Here is a 16509-nt window from a genome sequence, read left to right as displayed (position 1 = left end):
GTGTGGGTGAGAATCAGATTCATATTTAAGTCATTTTTCACTATAAATCTCCCCTTTCACTTTTACTTTCACATTCTATCACATTTTGAAAGTGAAAGGGGAGATTTATGGTAAAAAAAAATAATAATTCTCACCCACACCTATCATATTACTTCTGAAGATATGGATTAAACCACTGGAGTCTTATGAATTACTTTGAAGCTCCAAAAATCACATAAAGGCAGACTAAAAGGTCTGGTCACCATTCACTTGCATTGTAAGAACCAACGAGCTGAGATATTCATCTAAAAATCTTTGTTTGTGTTCTGCAGAAGAAAGTCATACACATCTGGGATGGCATGAGGGTGAGTAAATGCTGAGAGAATTTTCATTTTTGGGTGAACTATCCCTTTAAAATCTACCAGCATTATGTTGTTGACTATTGCCTTAATGTATGCCAGTGTCATATAATTGAATTTACTTGATTACCAAACTAATACCAACATATTATTATGCTGGAATTTAAGTTTGGAGGACAGAATTCACTTCAACTCTTCAAATGAGACATTTAAACTAGGCTTTTAAAAACAAAATACAAAACCACTGCTAGAGAAAACAAACGTTTAGCATGTGACAACTACCCCTAAAATCTAGCATATAGCTTATGCCATTTTCAGCTAAAGTGAAGTTTTGCTTACAAGAACACTTATAGCTACCCAAAGTATTAAAGCAAATGCCTTCACTTGGCTTATTGAGACATTCATCGATATCTATGCATGTCCCACTATTGTCCGATGATGAACTGTAACCTGCATGACAGTAACAAGACAGAATGAGCCCTGTGAATTGAGACAGCCCTGGTCACATTTGAATTTGGTGCATTCATCCACGTCTTCACATTTCCCAGCGAAAAGTCTGAAACCTGGTTTACACTCACAAAAATAGCTTCCCGGATTGTTGTGACACATGTTCACTGCATGTGCTTTGACGGCATTTGTCGAATCAACACAGCTGATGTTGTCTGAAATCCATACAGACATGCGTACGAAAATCCAGTAGATGTCGATACGCACTTTGATTAGCATGGTGAATTTTCGCAGTTGCCAGTGAGAGTACAACTAACTTTATCATCCTTCAAATAATAACCCTCATGACATTCACACCGCACACCTGCTGCAATGGTCTCTGAACAAAGATGATCGCAGCCTCCATTTTTATGTTTGCAGCTTCTTTTATCACATGCGCAAAAACGCTCTGGGTTTGTCCATTCGAAAGGACCCTTTTTGTTGTCACATAATGAGAAAGGTTCTTCATCTTCCATCCCATTGCACTGTATTTCAGCCAGTGTTCCATGTGGTAACATTGCCAACCCGTCATTCTGATTGAATGGTTTGGTAAAAATGGAAAAATATAATTGACATCACCTGGTTCTTCCAACGCAATGGGCTTGCACATTACTTCGAAAGAAATTTACACATATAAATGGCGCTGTCTCTGCACGTGCCATCTGTCCATTTGAGATCATCCTCTAACGACACCGACACGCACCGTTTTTCCGTGCACGTTCTCAAAGTTTTCTTTTTCCAGTTGGAATATTTGGAAATTGCTGGCTAAAGTCTTAACCAAAGTTTAGAGTGGTGGGCGGAGTGTTCTCCTGATGCTAAAAGAGCTGATTTAACAATCTCTAATTCATTGTAATTCCTCATAGTGACCAAAATTACTGCCATTTTCGATACAGTTTTCATGAGCTTTTTCAAAAAGTTCCTCCTCCAAACGCAATGTAAGATTAGCCTCAGCCCTGCACGTTGTGGTTATTCGATTGGTCCTGCCAGCGACAAAAGTGGACAGTATCAGAATCACTATGTGCATCATCCCGTCACTATGATCAATATCAAAAAAAGCCTATTATTCACAAATATTCCGTTCATCTCTGAGAATAGAGAAGAAAAGTTTCGTAGGCCTTCCAAGTGCCAAAACAATGCGGTGGTGAAAACTGATGCAACCTGTTTAGTGGATTACCTCCAAAGGAAATAATTGTAAGCAGCTGGCTTCATTTGTCTCTTCTCAGAGCGAGTTCCTGTTGGCATTGCCCTGGCTGCTTATTGTTTTGACTAGATCCCAGATGTGTATGGTGGCTCAAAAATGCGACACTGCTCCAAAATTTAAGCTTTAAGCATTTACATTTACCTGGGTCAAACTGAGCGTCTTATTTAAATAAATATGTTATAGAGAGTTTTATTTGTCATTAGGATTACATATTGTCTTCAGAATAATTCTAATTGGAATATATCATCTACACTTGCAGATGTACTAATTATTGAACCAAAAACCTTTAAAAAATAAGAAGCTTAAATATAATTTGACACTCAATGGATGTACTGTCACGTCATCTTCTACAGCGAAGAACTTAGGTGTTGTATTTGATAGCAATCTGTCGTTTGAAAATCACATATCCAGTGTTTATCAGAACAGCAATCTTCCATCTCAGAAATATTGCTAAGTTACGACACATGCTCTCTGTTTCTAATGCCGGAAAACTAATTCATGCATTCATGACCTCAAGACTAAATTATTGTAATGCATTACTGGGAGGATGTCCTGCAGGTTCCATAAATAAACTTGAGTTAGTTCAAAATGCAGCAGCAAAATGCTGACTAGAACCAAGAAACAGTGGCAGTTCTGGCTTACTTGGTGTCCTAGGTGAGATTCGACGTGAAGCTGTTTCGTTTTTGCCATTTTTGACCTAATATTGACCTTAAGACATGCCAGTCTATCGCACACTGTGGCAACTCAAAAACAAACACAAAAATAATGTTAAGCTTCATTTAATAAACCAAATAGCTTTTAATTGTGTTTGATATAATGGCAAGTGATTTCCTAGTATCAAATTAGCAATTTAGCATGATTACTCAAGGATAAGGTGTTGGAGTGATGGCTGCTGGAAATGGGGCCTGTCTAGATTTGATCAAAAATGACTTTTTTCAAATGGTGCTGTTTTTTACATCAGTAATGTCCTGACTATACTATATATATATATATATATATATATATATATATATATATATATATATATATATATATATATATATATAGCACAATTAATCTATAGAATCAGTAAATAAAGAAAATGGCAGAATACTTACAGTTTGCTGCTTGTGCTATTACACTTAATCCCTAATTTAAAATTGAACCTTCCCCTCCTAGTTTTCATTGATGCATAATCATCAATGACTTTGTCATATCTGTCCAGCAATCACATGGTTGATACTAATTTTCTCAAGACCACTGAGGCGATCCTGTGTCATGGTGTACCTATACTGTTTATCATGGTTATCTTATGTTTCTTCAGAATGTGAGAATGCATTATGAACATCCATAATCCTAACCATAGGTTAACCAGCTGACCCCCATCTTCACACAGATCTTCAATAGATCACTGGAGCAGTGTGAAGTCCCATGCTGCTTCAAATGCTCAATCATTATTCCTGTCCCAAAGAAACCAAAAATCACAGGACTTAATGACTACAGACCTGTCGCCCTGACGTTTGTGGTCATGAAATCATTTGAGAGACTGGTATTGGCCCACCTGAAGAACATCACTGGACCCTTTCTAGATCCCCTTTAATTTGCTTATCGAGCAAACAGGTCTGTGGATGATGCAGTCAACATGGGATTGCATCATATCCTGCAACATCTGGACAGACCAGGGACATATGCAAGGATCCTTTTTGTGGACTTCAGTTCGGCTTTCAACACCATCATCCCAGCTATACTCCAGAATAAATTACACCAACTCTCTGTTCCCATGTCTATCTGTCAGTGGATTACCAGCTTTCTGACGGACAGGCAGCAGCTTGTGAGACAGGGGAAACTCACTTCCAGCACCTATACAATCAGCACTGGTGCCCCCCAGGGATGTGTGCTCTCCCCACTACTCTTCTCCCTCTACACCAATGACTGCATCACCAAGGACACCTCTGTCAAGCTCCTGAAGTTTGCAGACGACACCACTGTCATCGGCCTCATCCGAGATGACGATGAGTCTGCATACAAATGGGAGGTTGAACAGCTGGCTGTCTGGTGCACTCAAAACAATCTTGAGCTGAACACGCTCAAAATGGTGGAGATGATTGTGGACTTTAGGAGGAACACCCCAACACTGACCTCCCTCACTATTCTAAACAGCATTGTGGCAGCAGTGGAGTCATTCAGGTTCCTAGGCACTACCATCTCACAGGACCTGAAGTGGGAGACACACATTGACTCCATTGTGAAAAAGGCCTAGCAGAGGTTGTACTTCCTTCGACAGCTGAGGAAGTTCAACCTGCCACAGGTGCTGCTGATACAGTTCTACACAGTGGTCATTGAGTCTGTTCTCTGCACTTCAATAACTGTCTGGTTTGGTTCAGCTATGAAATAATCAGTAATCAGAAGACTACAAAGGTCAATTCGAACTGCTGAGAGGATTATTGGTTGCCCCCTGCCCCCCCTTCAAGAACTATACACTTCCAGACTGAGGAAAAAGGCTGGAAAAATCACTCTGGATCCCATTCACCCTGCCCACTACCTTTTTGAACTGTTGCCTTCTGGCCGACGCTTCAGAGCTCTGAGCACCAGAACCGTCAGGCACAGGAACAGTTTTTTCCCTCAGGCTATCCATCTCATGAACAGTTAAATTGCCCCATTGAGCAATAACTATGTGCAATACACAGTTTAGTCTTTTTTTATATTTATCCAACACATCCAACTTCTTCTGCCATTTCATTCCTCTGAAAAAAGTTTTGTTTTGCAGATAACAGATTTGTATTAGATTGCACTATGTATGTGTATGTGTGTATGTATGTATGTGTGTGTCTATGTGTGTATGTACGTATGTGTATAACTATTTTATATTTTTTATTATTATCTATGTCTTGCTGCTGTTTTTGTATTGTTTTTGTATAGTAGTACAGTGGAAGCTCCTGTCACCAAGACAAATTCCTTGTATGTTTAAGCATACTTGGCAATAAAGCTGATTCTGATTCCGATTCTGATATAGAGCCTTTGAGGCTGAGTAGCCTGTCTCCTGACAACTCAACACCATCATCCCAGCTATACTCCAGAATAACTCAGGGCACCTTTCTCTCATCGCGATCTTGCAAGCTCTGTGTGGGGGAGGAATAGCACGATTTTGGGCACCTTTCTCCCATCATGATCTTGCGAGCTCAGATGGGGTGGCATGATTGGGGCACCTCTCTCTGAGATATTCACCTCTCTCCTCTCTCCTGCACAATTCAGTGCACCTTTCTCTCATTGCGATCTTGCAAGTTCTGTGCGGGGTGGCCGAGCAGGTAACCTGTCGTGCCACCCCAGAGAGCGTTGCTGCCCTAGGCGTCTGCCTATATTGCCTATGCCAGGATCCACTACTGCCAAGAAATATGATCATATCAGCCAAATCTTAGTGTCACTACATTGGCTACCTGTTAAATTTCATAGTAATTTTAAAATACTTCTAACTACTTACAAAGCTTTGAATGGTCTAGCTCCACCATACTTATGTGACCTTCTATCACGCTATATTCCATTAAAAAAAATCCACAAAAGGAGGTAAATCCTTTTCTTATTTGGCTCATAAACTATGGAATAGTCTTCCAAAGATGGTTCGGGACTCAGACACACTCTCTCAGTTTAAGTCTAGACTAAAGACTCAAAGACTTCATCAAGGCATACATCAAAATGTATCTGTCAACTCATAGTTATGCTGCATTAGTTAGGTCTGCTGGAACCGGAAACACTTCTCATAGTCTATAATCCTGTTTTAAAGTGAATGGCATCAATGCTAATATTATTCTATTTGTTTCCCAGTCCTAACCTCGAGATACATATCCCGAGGTTACCAGAGCCTGCCAGATCCAGCTGTGATCCTGTCTGATGTCCAACTCCCACTACTACATGTTGCTGAGTGATGATGACTAACTGTAGTCTTTGCCAGCCAGATATCACTTAATTCTACTACGATGGACTTCACAGAGGATGAACTGATGCCAGCACCAACCGTCAAACATTTGATACTTCACTGGACACTGCCTGTAACTTGGACTTAAGATGGACTCCACCAAAATTAATCTGCCACAAGTTTACATTAGAACTGCAGTGCACCTCACTGACCTCTGCCTGCATCACCTTGGTCAAAGGATGGACTACACTCTTAAAATGGAATACATAGATAATAAATTAATTGCAGCCTTCATCAGCCAAATAACAAAAGACAATGCATCTGTTTGCACTTCCACAGTTAATTAAGAATGTAAATCTAAGATTTTGTCATTAATCGTACAGTTAATACAAAAGCTTTTTGTTTAAACTTTGGCCCCTTACACTTACTTAGTTTACTAATTTTAAATCTTGACTTGTTCTACACATAAATAACTAATATTGGCATTATATTCATGCTTTTTAGCCAGAGGGGAGCTGACCCCAACAGTGAGCCTGGTTTCCCCCAAGGTTATTTTTCTCCATTAACCAACATCTTATGGAGTTTTGTGTTCCTTGCCACAGTCAGCATAAGCTTGCTCACTTGGGGTCTAAATATAATTATTTTCAATTATTTATTTTAAGGCGCAATTAACAGGCATGTTTTTTTTTTTTTAATTAAACCGCACTATTATGACTCGAAGACATTGCTATATTACAGCATTTTCTGTTAATGCATAATTTTCTGTAAAGCTGCTTTGAAATTATGTGTTATGAAAAAGGCTACACAAATAAAAATTGATGACTTGCCATGTCTACAACTGTTTGTTCACCTCATTTAAAAATATCAAAGCTTCACAAAAAAGGATTTTTGCTGCTTGTTCAGTTTACTTAATTAAAATGAACTGAAGCAACAAGATTCTAGAACATTTGGTCACAACTTGATTTTATAGCGTTCTATCCATTTAAATTTGTCAAACTGAAATGTACTAAATTTATTTCAGTTGGAACTACATGAATACTTTTTGTGGTGTTAAAGGGATACTTCACCCAGAAGAAATAAGAAAGAAGTCATACACATCTGGGATGGCAAGATGGTGAGTGAATGATGAGAGAATTTTCATTTTTTTGGTGAACTAACTCTTTAATGTAGCATTGATAAAACTGGGCAGGGGATTTCCATTTTCCAGAATGCTTTGCATGGGACTAGATAGGGAGAACAAGTGTTGAAATTAAGTGTTGTTTTATGCATTTTTGTACAAGATAAGAATATGAGGAGATTTGTTCATGTTTAATGTTCTGTTATAATGGTATTTAAAAAGAGTGTATGTTAGGCAGAGATGTAGTCAAGACAAGACCCTCCAAGACCCAGACACAGACCAAGACCAGAGCCTTCAAGACCCAGACCCAGATCCAGACCAAGACCTGTCAGTCCAAGAACCAGGAAGTACATTTTAATGAACCCCGATGCTGAATTTATATTTGAAGAATGTGACTGTCCTCCACAGTTTAGGTCTGCATGGCATCAGTCTGATTTTCACTGCATGTACACTCATTCCTTTTATTCCCCCACCACCTCACCCCACAGGTGTCACAAAGTTGCTTATTCTTCTACCATAATAAAAGTAAAATAAAAGTGTCATATATGGCTCTTTATTGAAAGCATAATTTTTAAAAGAAGGAAAAAAAAAAAATCCTAAATGAATGCTAATAGATTGTTAATGAAATAATAACATTTTCGTTTATCCATTAGGATCTTAACATATTCATAGTGGATACTTATCTGATTCCTTTAGGATTGGATCAAAATTATGAAAAATTCCTTCAAGATTTTTTGCATCATAAATGAACACTCAAAACACATTAAATGCCAAATTCTTCTTTGCTAATCAATGTTAAACTGAGAGATGGAAACTTAATTGAAAACTATTGTTAGAAAATTAAACTATTAAAACAACTATGCATAATCAAAATGTTCTTCACTCACAATAACACTGACCATCTCTGATCAAAATTAAGACAAATGCTGATGTAGAACAATGGCATTAATTGAAAAGAACAGTGTGAAAGAATTGAAATGACTTAATATGTCTGAAGAATATTTCAGCTCTGTAGGTCCATACAATGCAAAAGAATGGGTGCCACATTTTTGAAGCTCTAAAAAGCTCATATAGCTATTAAACATTTAATCCATACTCCAGTGGATTAATTAATGTCTTCTGAAGCGAAATAGTCAGAAATAGATCAATGTTTAAAACTTTTTGTGGCAGACAAGTCTCCTGCTCATCGTAAAGGAGGAAGCAGGAACCGGGTTTACAACCAAAAGACTTTTAATTCAACACAACATAAAACTGCTTTTCAGCATAACAAAACCATAACGCACACACAGCTCCTTGTGCTCTCTCATTCTGATGACTTTTCAGTCCAACAGACAGAATGAACACATTTAGTGGCTGTGTGCACCTCCCTCTCTCTCCCGAACTTGTGTCTCTGGCTCCTCTTTATCCCTCTCCTCAATGCCAGGTCCTCCTTCCTCGTCGCATACCCCCAACACCCAATTCAGGCTGGGGAACAAACCGGCCTGACTTACTTCCCCCCCTCCCTTCATGGAGTGGAGGTGTTGCCCTTTCAGCCGTCCTTCTGCCGGCTGGTTTTCCCCGCCTCCTGGGAATATGAGTAGGACGAGGGGAGGGAGGGAGAGGGGAGAGGGAAAGAGAGTGGGAGAGCTCGAGAGAGAGAGAAAAGAAATAGAGAAGCGAAAAAGCAAGAACGGCAAGAAACGGAAGCGCATTATTGAGTACCGGAGAGGAGCATAAACTTTCATACATATATGCCTCATTCAGCAACTGTGGCGCTATCTTGGAACGGTCAACAAGAAGAGCTGTTTGAATGCAAGTGAATGGAGGAAATGCCCACTGAGCTCCTTCTCAGACCGCTGCATAAACTGCTTTTGTGTTGAAACAGTATCACAGTCCATAGGAACATCTGCTAATAAGGTATCTACATATGAATATCTATGCAGAGGAGGCTTATGCTCTTACGTCACATGAGAGGCAGTTTGATCTAAACTCTTGTCAACGAGATGGTCAGAATCGAACATTTTTAGTAAAAAAAAAAAAGTTACACACACCAAGTGTTTAGCTTCAGAAGACATTAATTAATCCACTGGAGTCGTATGGATTGCTTTTATGATAGCTATATGTGCTTTTTGGAGTGTAAAAAATTTGGCACCCAATGACTTGCATTGTATGGACCTACAGAGCTGAGATATTCTTCCAAAAATTCGTGTTCTGCTAAAGAAAGACAGTCATACACATCTGGGATGGCATGAGGACAAGTAAATGAAGACAGAATTGTCTTTTTTGGGGAACTATTCATTTAGGTCACTGGCGCAGAAGAAATCCACTCAATGCATGTTCACAAACTGAGTTCTTCTGCTGCACTCTCACAAATAATCTCATTATAAACAACAAGGTGCAGAAACGGTGTAAATACGAAATGAATTGTGCAGTGTAGACAGCTTTGATTATGACGGGAGTTTTGGCGAGAGTGCAGAACTCAGTCAGTGAGTTCTTGCTGAACTGAAGTGATTGACAGCTCCACTAATTATAAAGGGAGTGTTCTTTGCTCACTTTCTGTAAATAATCACAATTTGAATTACAGTTGTTTTTACAGCTTCAGCTTCAGGAGCACCGTGGCCTTCTTTGTGCCAGACTCTCTCTGCTGGTGGTGTGGCTGCTTATATGCCGCTCTCCCCATGCTCACTGGAATTAGAGACAGGTGTTACACATAATACAGCTCGGGTGCAAGCACCCTTACCACTTTCTCTCTCCGGACGGACGCTCAACCACGCCCACGCTGCCACAAATAGTGATTACAATATCAAGTTAAATGATTCAATTATTTAATTATGATTTTAGTCATAATTGTGCAGCCCTCCGCCAACAACTCATAAGAATACCGGCCGCTTACAACTCCCACAGTGTAACAAGCTTATTGGGTCCTGCGGCTACCGCAAGTAAAATCTTGGCCTCTACGTGGCATTTATAACCATAAATCACTAATAATTGCTTTGTGTTGTTAGATCATAGTTCTTGCCCTTACAATTACTTCTCAGTAATGGTGAAGATGCCACGCCAACTGGTGGTTGAAATAGTTATCACATTTAGTGCACCAGTAATACACTGAGGTCTTGACTAAGAACATAAGCCGAGACCCAGATCCAGACCAAGATTTTAAGTGTTGAGACCAAGACCAAGAAACTGAGTAACAAGACCCAGATCTAGACCAAAACTGCGTTTATATGAGAACAAGACACCAACTCTGATGCTAGGCTGGAGATTGTGGTAAAGAATGGTGCTTGTGCTTAGGTTGAAGATGGACAATCAAGTTCAAGTGAGACTTGATTTGAGTACTGCTTAGCTCTATAAGTAGTTGCAATTAAATTGACAGTGTAGCAGTTTCACTGTCATTACACTTGCTCACCTGGCAAATACTAATGATTACTAAAATAAATGAAGTTGGACCAACGTAAGAAAATGATTTGAATAAAATCTTAGTAAATTTAGTTTGATAAACCTAAAGAAGTTATGAACTGACTTAATCTGAATGAAAAACTTTAAATTGCTTGTAAATACTTTCTCAAATGAAATTAAGAAAGGGTAATGACTTTTTTTGAGTGTACTGTCATCCATGCAGTTTTCCATGAAGACATTTATTGAAATTTTCCATGGACCCCCTATCACCCACGGGGGTTCCTGGACCCCAGTTTGAAAACCACTGACAGAAGTTATATAACATGGAAATAGATGGCAGACTATACCTGGCACATTTAATATCCTCATGAAAGAATATTGAGAATTAAAAAAAAAAAAAAAAAAAAAAAAATGTTGTGATTGTTTTATTCTCTTAGTTGCACTTCTCTATATTTTGCCCAGAAAAAGCCATTCAACATGGTTATGTCTTGCCATTGTGTTTATTGCCTGCCTGCTTCTGGTAAACACAGCAATGGATCACATCCTGTGTTTGTGTTGAGTGGTCCAACGCCTCTATTTCAATGGCAGGAAATTACCCAAAACACCCTTCCGGTAGGATCCTTTAGACCTAATGTTAATGCAGTAGAGGTTGCTTATTTTTTCTTAGTTATCAGGAATTGTGCTCCTTCCTACTATTTTGCATTATACGGGAGGTTGTAAGATTAAAAAAATAAGAGACAAGAAACATATTGTCTTTATTACATTGATTAAAGTTAGCATATAAGTGGTTAAACATTGCTTATCATGACATACTATCTATGATGATATTCTATCATACATAGGACATTTTACTGCAGATTAGAACTGTTTTGCCATGCATGCTCTTGGTGAGTCATTTCAATGAAGCCCATTTTCATAAACATAATATCTTAACATTGTTAACATTTGGATATGTCCCTAAGATTATTATTATTCCAGTGCAAAAAATAAAAATAAAAATAAACCCATTGTTCATTTGTAGACAAATGTCTGTAGGTGTGTACAACACCCTTCCTCTATCTTTCCTAGCAATTCCAAATACCCCACCAGTAATATCTGTAATAAGAAAGCAAGGGTTTCTTTCTAAGAAACACAAGTCTTTGTGATTTTTATAATGACGTAAGGACCAATATACATTGCAACATTCTATTGTCATTATAGAATGGACAATATAGTGTATGAACATTATTTATGAAAATGTTTTTTTTTTCTGTTTTTCATTTTATCATGTTGTTTTTGTTGTTTATACCTTTAGATCACATGTTTTGCAAAGTAATTTTTATTTTGTCATCAGTAATTATGATGTGGCTCTCATCCATTTAGAAAAGCTACAGGGTTGACAACCTGTTTGTACATATTGAATAAGTAAATTGCATTTTTCTTATTCATTCAAAAATAGAAAACAAAAACATACAAACAAACAAGTGAAGAAGCAACAGCATTCTGTTGCTTGTGCTTCCCATTACAAGATAAGTGTGAATAAATGATTGCGGAATTTTCTTATTAAAGGGATAGTTCACCCAAAGATTCCCTTATAATTTATTAACCCTCATGCCATCCCAGATGTGTATGACTTTCTTTCTTCTGTGTAACACAAACAAAGTGTTTCTTCTATTCTTTTAGAAGAATATTTCAGCTCTGTAGGTCCATTAAATGCAAGTGAATGGGTATTAAAATGCTGAAACTCCAAAAGCACATAAAGTAAGCATAAAAGTAATCCATACTACTCCAGCGGTTAAATCCATATCTTCAGAAGTGATTTGATAGGTGTGGGTGAGAAGAAGATCGACAGTCTTTTTTTAACTAGCAATCTCCACTTTCACCTTCACATTCTTCTTCTTTTGTGATCTGCTATTCACATTCTTCATGCATATCACCACCTACTGGGCAAGGAGGAGAATTTAAAATAAATAGGACTTAAATATTGATCTGTTTTTCACCAACATCTATCAATTCGCTTCTGAAGATATACACTCTAAACTTGATTTGGCACACTATACTACTACTGGGTAGGGCCTCCCTTTGCTCTTAAAACAGTCTTAATTGTTCTTGGCATGGATTCCACAAGATGTTTGAAACATTCCTTTGAGATTCTGGTCCATGCTGACATGATTGCATCACACAATTTCTGCAGATTTGTCAGCTGCACATTAATGCTGCAAATTTCCCATTCTACCACATCCCAAAGGCATTCTATTGGATTCAGATCTGGTGACTGGGAAGAACACTGGGAATGTTCATGAACCAGTTTGAGATGACCTTCGCTTTCTGACATGGTGCTATTATGCTGGAAGTAGCCATTAGGTGGTGGGTAAATTGTAGCCATGAAGGGATGCACAGGGTCAGTGTTACGTCACTAGACGTATTGTTGTGGTTTCTCTCACTCTCCTTTCTCTCTCTCTGTCTCCGCTACTCCAGGTTTGCCAGGTTGCCATGATTTTCCAGAGAAGTGGTTTAGTCCACCTGCCGGTGCTGCATCCTTTGAAAATGCTGCAGATTAACAGACCATTGTTGGATGCTGAGGAGTTGAGTGTTTAGTTGACTGAACTGTTTAGAGAGTGGAATATACTTCACATTGACTGTGTTCATTACTTAGACAAAACTTGGTAGCCAAATACACTATATTGCCAAAAGTATTCGCTCATCTGCCTTTAGACGCATATGAACTTAAGTGACATCCCATTCTTAATCCATAGGGTTTAATATGATGTTGGCCCACCCTTTGCAGCTATAACAGCTTCAACTCTTCTGGGAAGGCTTTCCACAAAGTTTAGGAGTGTGTTTATGGGAATTTTTGACAATTCTTCCAGAAGCGCATTTGTGAGGTCAGACACTGATGTTGGACGAGAAGGCCTGGCTCGCAGTCTTCGCTCTAATTCATCCCAAAGGTGCTCTGTCGGGTTGAGGTCAGGACTCTGTGCAGGCCAGTAAAGTTCTTCCACACCAAACTCGCTCATCCATGTCTTTATGGACCTTGCTTTGTGCACTGGTGCGCAGTCATGTTGGAACAGGTAGGGGCCATCCCCAAACTGTTCCCACAAAGTTGGGAGCATGGAATTGTCCAAAATCTCTTGGTATGCTGAAGCATTCAGAGTTCCTTTCACTGGAACTAAGGGGCCAAGCCCAGCTCCTGAAAAACAACCCCACACCATAATCCCCCCTCCACCATACTTCACAGTTGGCACAATGCAGTCAGACAAGTACCGTTCTCCTGGCAACCGCCAAACCCACGCTCGTCCATCAGATTGCCAGATGGAGAAGTGTGATTCGTCACTCCAGAGAACGCGTCTCCACTGCTCTAGAGTCCAGTGGAGGCGTGCTTTACACCACTACATCCGACGCTTTGCATTGCACTTGGTGATGTATGGCTTGGATGCAGCTGCTCGGCCATGGAAACTCATTCCATGAAGCTCTCTACGCACTGTTCTTGAGCTAATCTGAAGGCCACATGAACTTTGGAGGTCTGTAGCGATTGACTCTGCAGAAAGTTGCCGACCTCTGCGCACTATGCGCCTCAGCATCCGCTGACCATTTTACATGGCCTACCACTTCGTGGCTGAGTTGCTGTCATTCCCAATCGCTTCCACTTTGTTATAATACCACTGACAGTTGACTGTGGAATATTTAGTAGCGAGGAAATTTCACGACTGGACTTGTTGCACAGTTGGCATCCTATCACAGTACCATGCTGGAATTCACTGAGCTCCTGAGAGGGGCCCATTCTTTCACAAATGTTTGTAGAAGCAGTCTGCATGCCTAGGTGCTTCATTTTATACACCTGTGGCCATGGAAGTGATTGGAACACCTGAATTCAATTATTTGGATGGGTGAGCGAATACTTTTGGCAATATAGTGTATTACTTAGTGAAGTAATATTTCTTTGTTGTGTTCCTGTATGGTATTTACCTGTTTTGTTCTATTGTCTGTCTATATTTGACATGTGTTTCTGTAAATAATTGTAAATAGCGTCAATAGAATAAAATGCCATGGAAGCTGTAGGGGATTGGGTGCCACTTTCTTTTGAATAGTAATATACTCTTTTTTTCCCCTCCTGTTTATTGATAAAACAGTATATATATATATATATATATATATATATATATATATATATATATATATATATATATATATATATATATATACACACACACACACACACACACACACACACACACACACACAGTACTGTGCAAAAGTTTTAGGCACTTGTGAAAATGTTGCATAGTGAGGATGTTTTCAAAAATAATGAAATAAATAGTTTTCATTTATCACTTAATGTCATACAAAGTCCAGTAAACATAAAAAAACGAAATCAATATTCGGTGTGACCAGCTTTTCGTTTAAAACAGCACCAAATCTCCTAGGTACACCTGGACAGTTTTTCTAGGTTATTGGCAGATAGGATGTTCCAAGCTTCTTGGAGAATTCACCACAGTTCTTCTATCTGTTTAGGCTGTCTCAATTGTTTCTGTCTCTTTATGTAATCTCAGACCACTATGTTCAGTGGGGGGCTTTGTGGGGACCATGACGTCTGTTGCAGGGCTCTCTGTTCTTCTATTCTATTCTACTCTATTTGCAAAAGGAACGTTTGGGAGTCTAAAATGTATATTTCCTATTGACACACTATATTAACAGAAATAAATAACCATCTTAAGACAAATGCTTTTGTGAAACATCTTATGTGCCTAAGACTTTTGCACGTACTGTATATATATATATATATATATATATATATAATTGTAATATTGATGATGATATTGACAGCTGTGCAGATAAACACTAAGCTCAGTTATAATTGGTGCAGCAGAAGAGTCCATTCCCAAATCTGAAGGTAATGGGAAGAAGACAGTTCCGTGGTGGAATGAAGAATGCTCTAAAGCAGTTAAAAACAGGAATGAAGCTTTTAGGGTACTTAAAAGAACATTAGTACCAGAATCAGTGCTAATATATCAGAGGAAAAGAGCACAGGCTAGTAGAGTAGTTAAGCAAGCAAATAAGAAATACTGGCAACCATACTACTCTTCAATAGGGAAGGAAACACAGCTGGGAGATGTATGGAGTACTTTAAAGAAGATGATTGGAGTCAATAAAGCCAACAGTATTCCGGTATTAACAGGAGAAGGAAGAACAGCTGTTACTGAGAAAAAAAAAAAGGCAGAATTACTAGTAAACACCTTTCAAAAGGCCCACAATACAGATAATTTAGATGACATATATAGAAGGAGAAGATGGGACATTTTGGAACAACATCAAGATATTTAACAACAACCTGTTCGACAGGGAACCTTAGATGCTGCATTTGGAATATTTGAACTTAAAAGAGTACTAGTTCGAGTTGGGAGTACTGCGCCAGGGAGAGATAAAATATGTTATGTTATGCTCAAGTATGCAGATGTTATAGTGCTTAAAACAGTCTTAGAACTAATTAATAAGGTTTGGGTAGAGGGTAGACTGCCAAGGGCATGGAGGCATGCCATTATAATTCCCTTTGCCAAGACAGGAAGAGTCTTCAGTAGATGGGAATTATAGACCTATTGCCCTGACATATAACCTCTGCAAATTAATGGAAAAATTATTGTAAATCGATTATATTATGTGTTAGAATGTAGAGGATTGCCAGCGCCATACCAATTTGGTTTTTGGAGATGTCGGTCCATGCTGGATGCACTATTAAAATTGGAAACAGGTGTTAAGAAAGCTATTGCAATGAAAGAGGTGCTGGTAGCAGTTTATTTTGACACTGAAAAGGCTTACGACATGATGTGGAAAGAAGGATTATTAATACAATTGCAGAAGATTGGGGTTGAAGGAAGATTCTATAACTGGGTTTTAAGTTTCTTATATGGACAAACAATTCAAGTACAGGGGGGCATTGAAATGTCACAAATTGTAAGTGTGGAGAAAGGGACACCACAAGGAAGTGTGATAAACAGTTATTGAAGGACATATATTGTGCACTTCTTCGATCGGTTTTAGATTATAGATGCATAGTTTATTGATCCGCATCAGCTACCATGACAAAGAGATTAGATATTATTCAGGCTAAAGCACTAAGATATATTAC

At 38.7% G+C, this 16509-nt stretch overlaps 1 long non-coding RNA gene and 1 pseudogene across 2 annotated transcripts; one reads left to right on the top strand and one right to left on the bottom strand.

The window, feature by feature from the left end:
- Window positions 1-561: 561 nt before the first annotated feature.
- Window positions 562-1706, bottom strand: LOC127454717 (complement component C1q receptor-like; annotated as a pseudogene).
- A 6956-nt stretch (window positions 1707-8662) lies between these two features.
- On the top strand, window positions 8663-14432 carry LOC127455022 (uncharacterized). Of its 2 annotated transcripts, none has more exons than XR_007899618.1 (3): window positions 8663-8927; window positions 12634-12752; window positions 12864-14432. It is a non-coding gene; the product is annotated as an uncharacterized LOC127455022 (long non-coding RNA). The 2 variants fall into 2 exon arrangements; XR_007899619.1 differs by having other exon boundaries at window positions 12580-12752.
- Window positions 14433-16509: the final 2077 nt, after the last annotated feature.

This window comes from Myxocyprinus asiaticus, chromosome 17 (genome assembly GCF_019703515.2).
Source record: "Myxocyprinus asiaticus isolate MX2 ecotype Aquarium Trade chromosome 17, UBuf_Myxa_2, whole genome shotgun sequence".
Lineage (NCBI taxonomy): Eukaryota > Metazoa > Chordata > Actinopteri > Cypriniformes > Catostomidae > Myxocyprinus > Myxocyprinus asiaticus.
The sequence above is the reverse complement of the archived record's forward strand: the minus strand, read 5'-3'. Positions and strand labels throughout refer to the sequence as shown.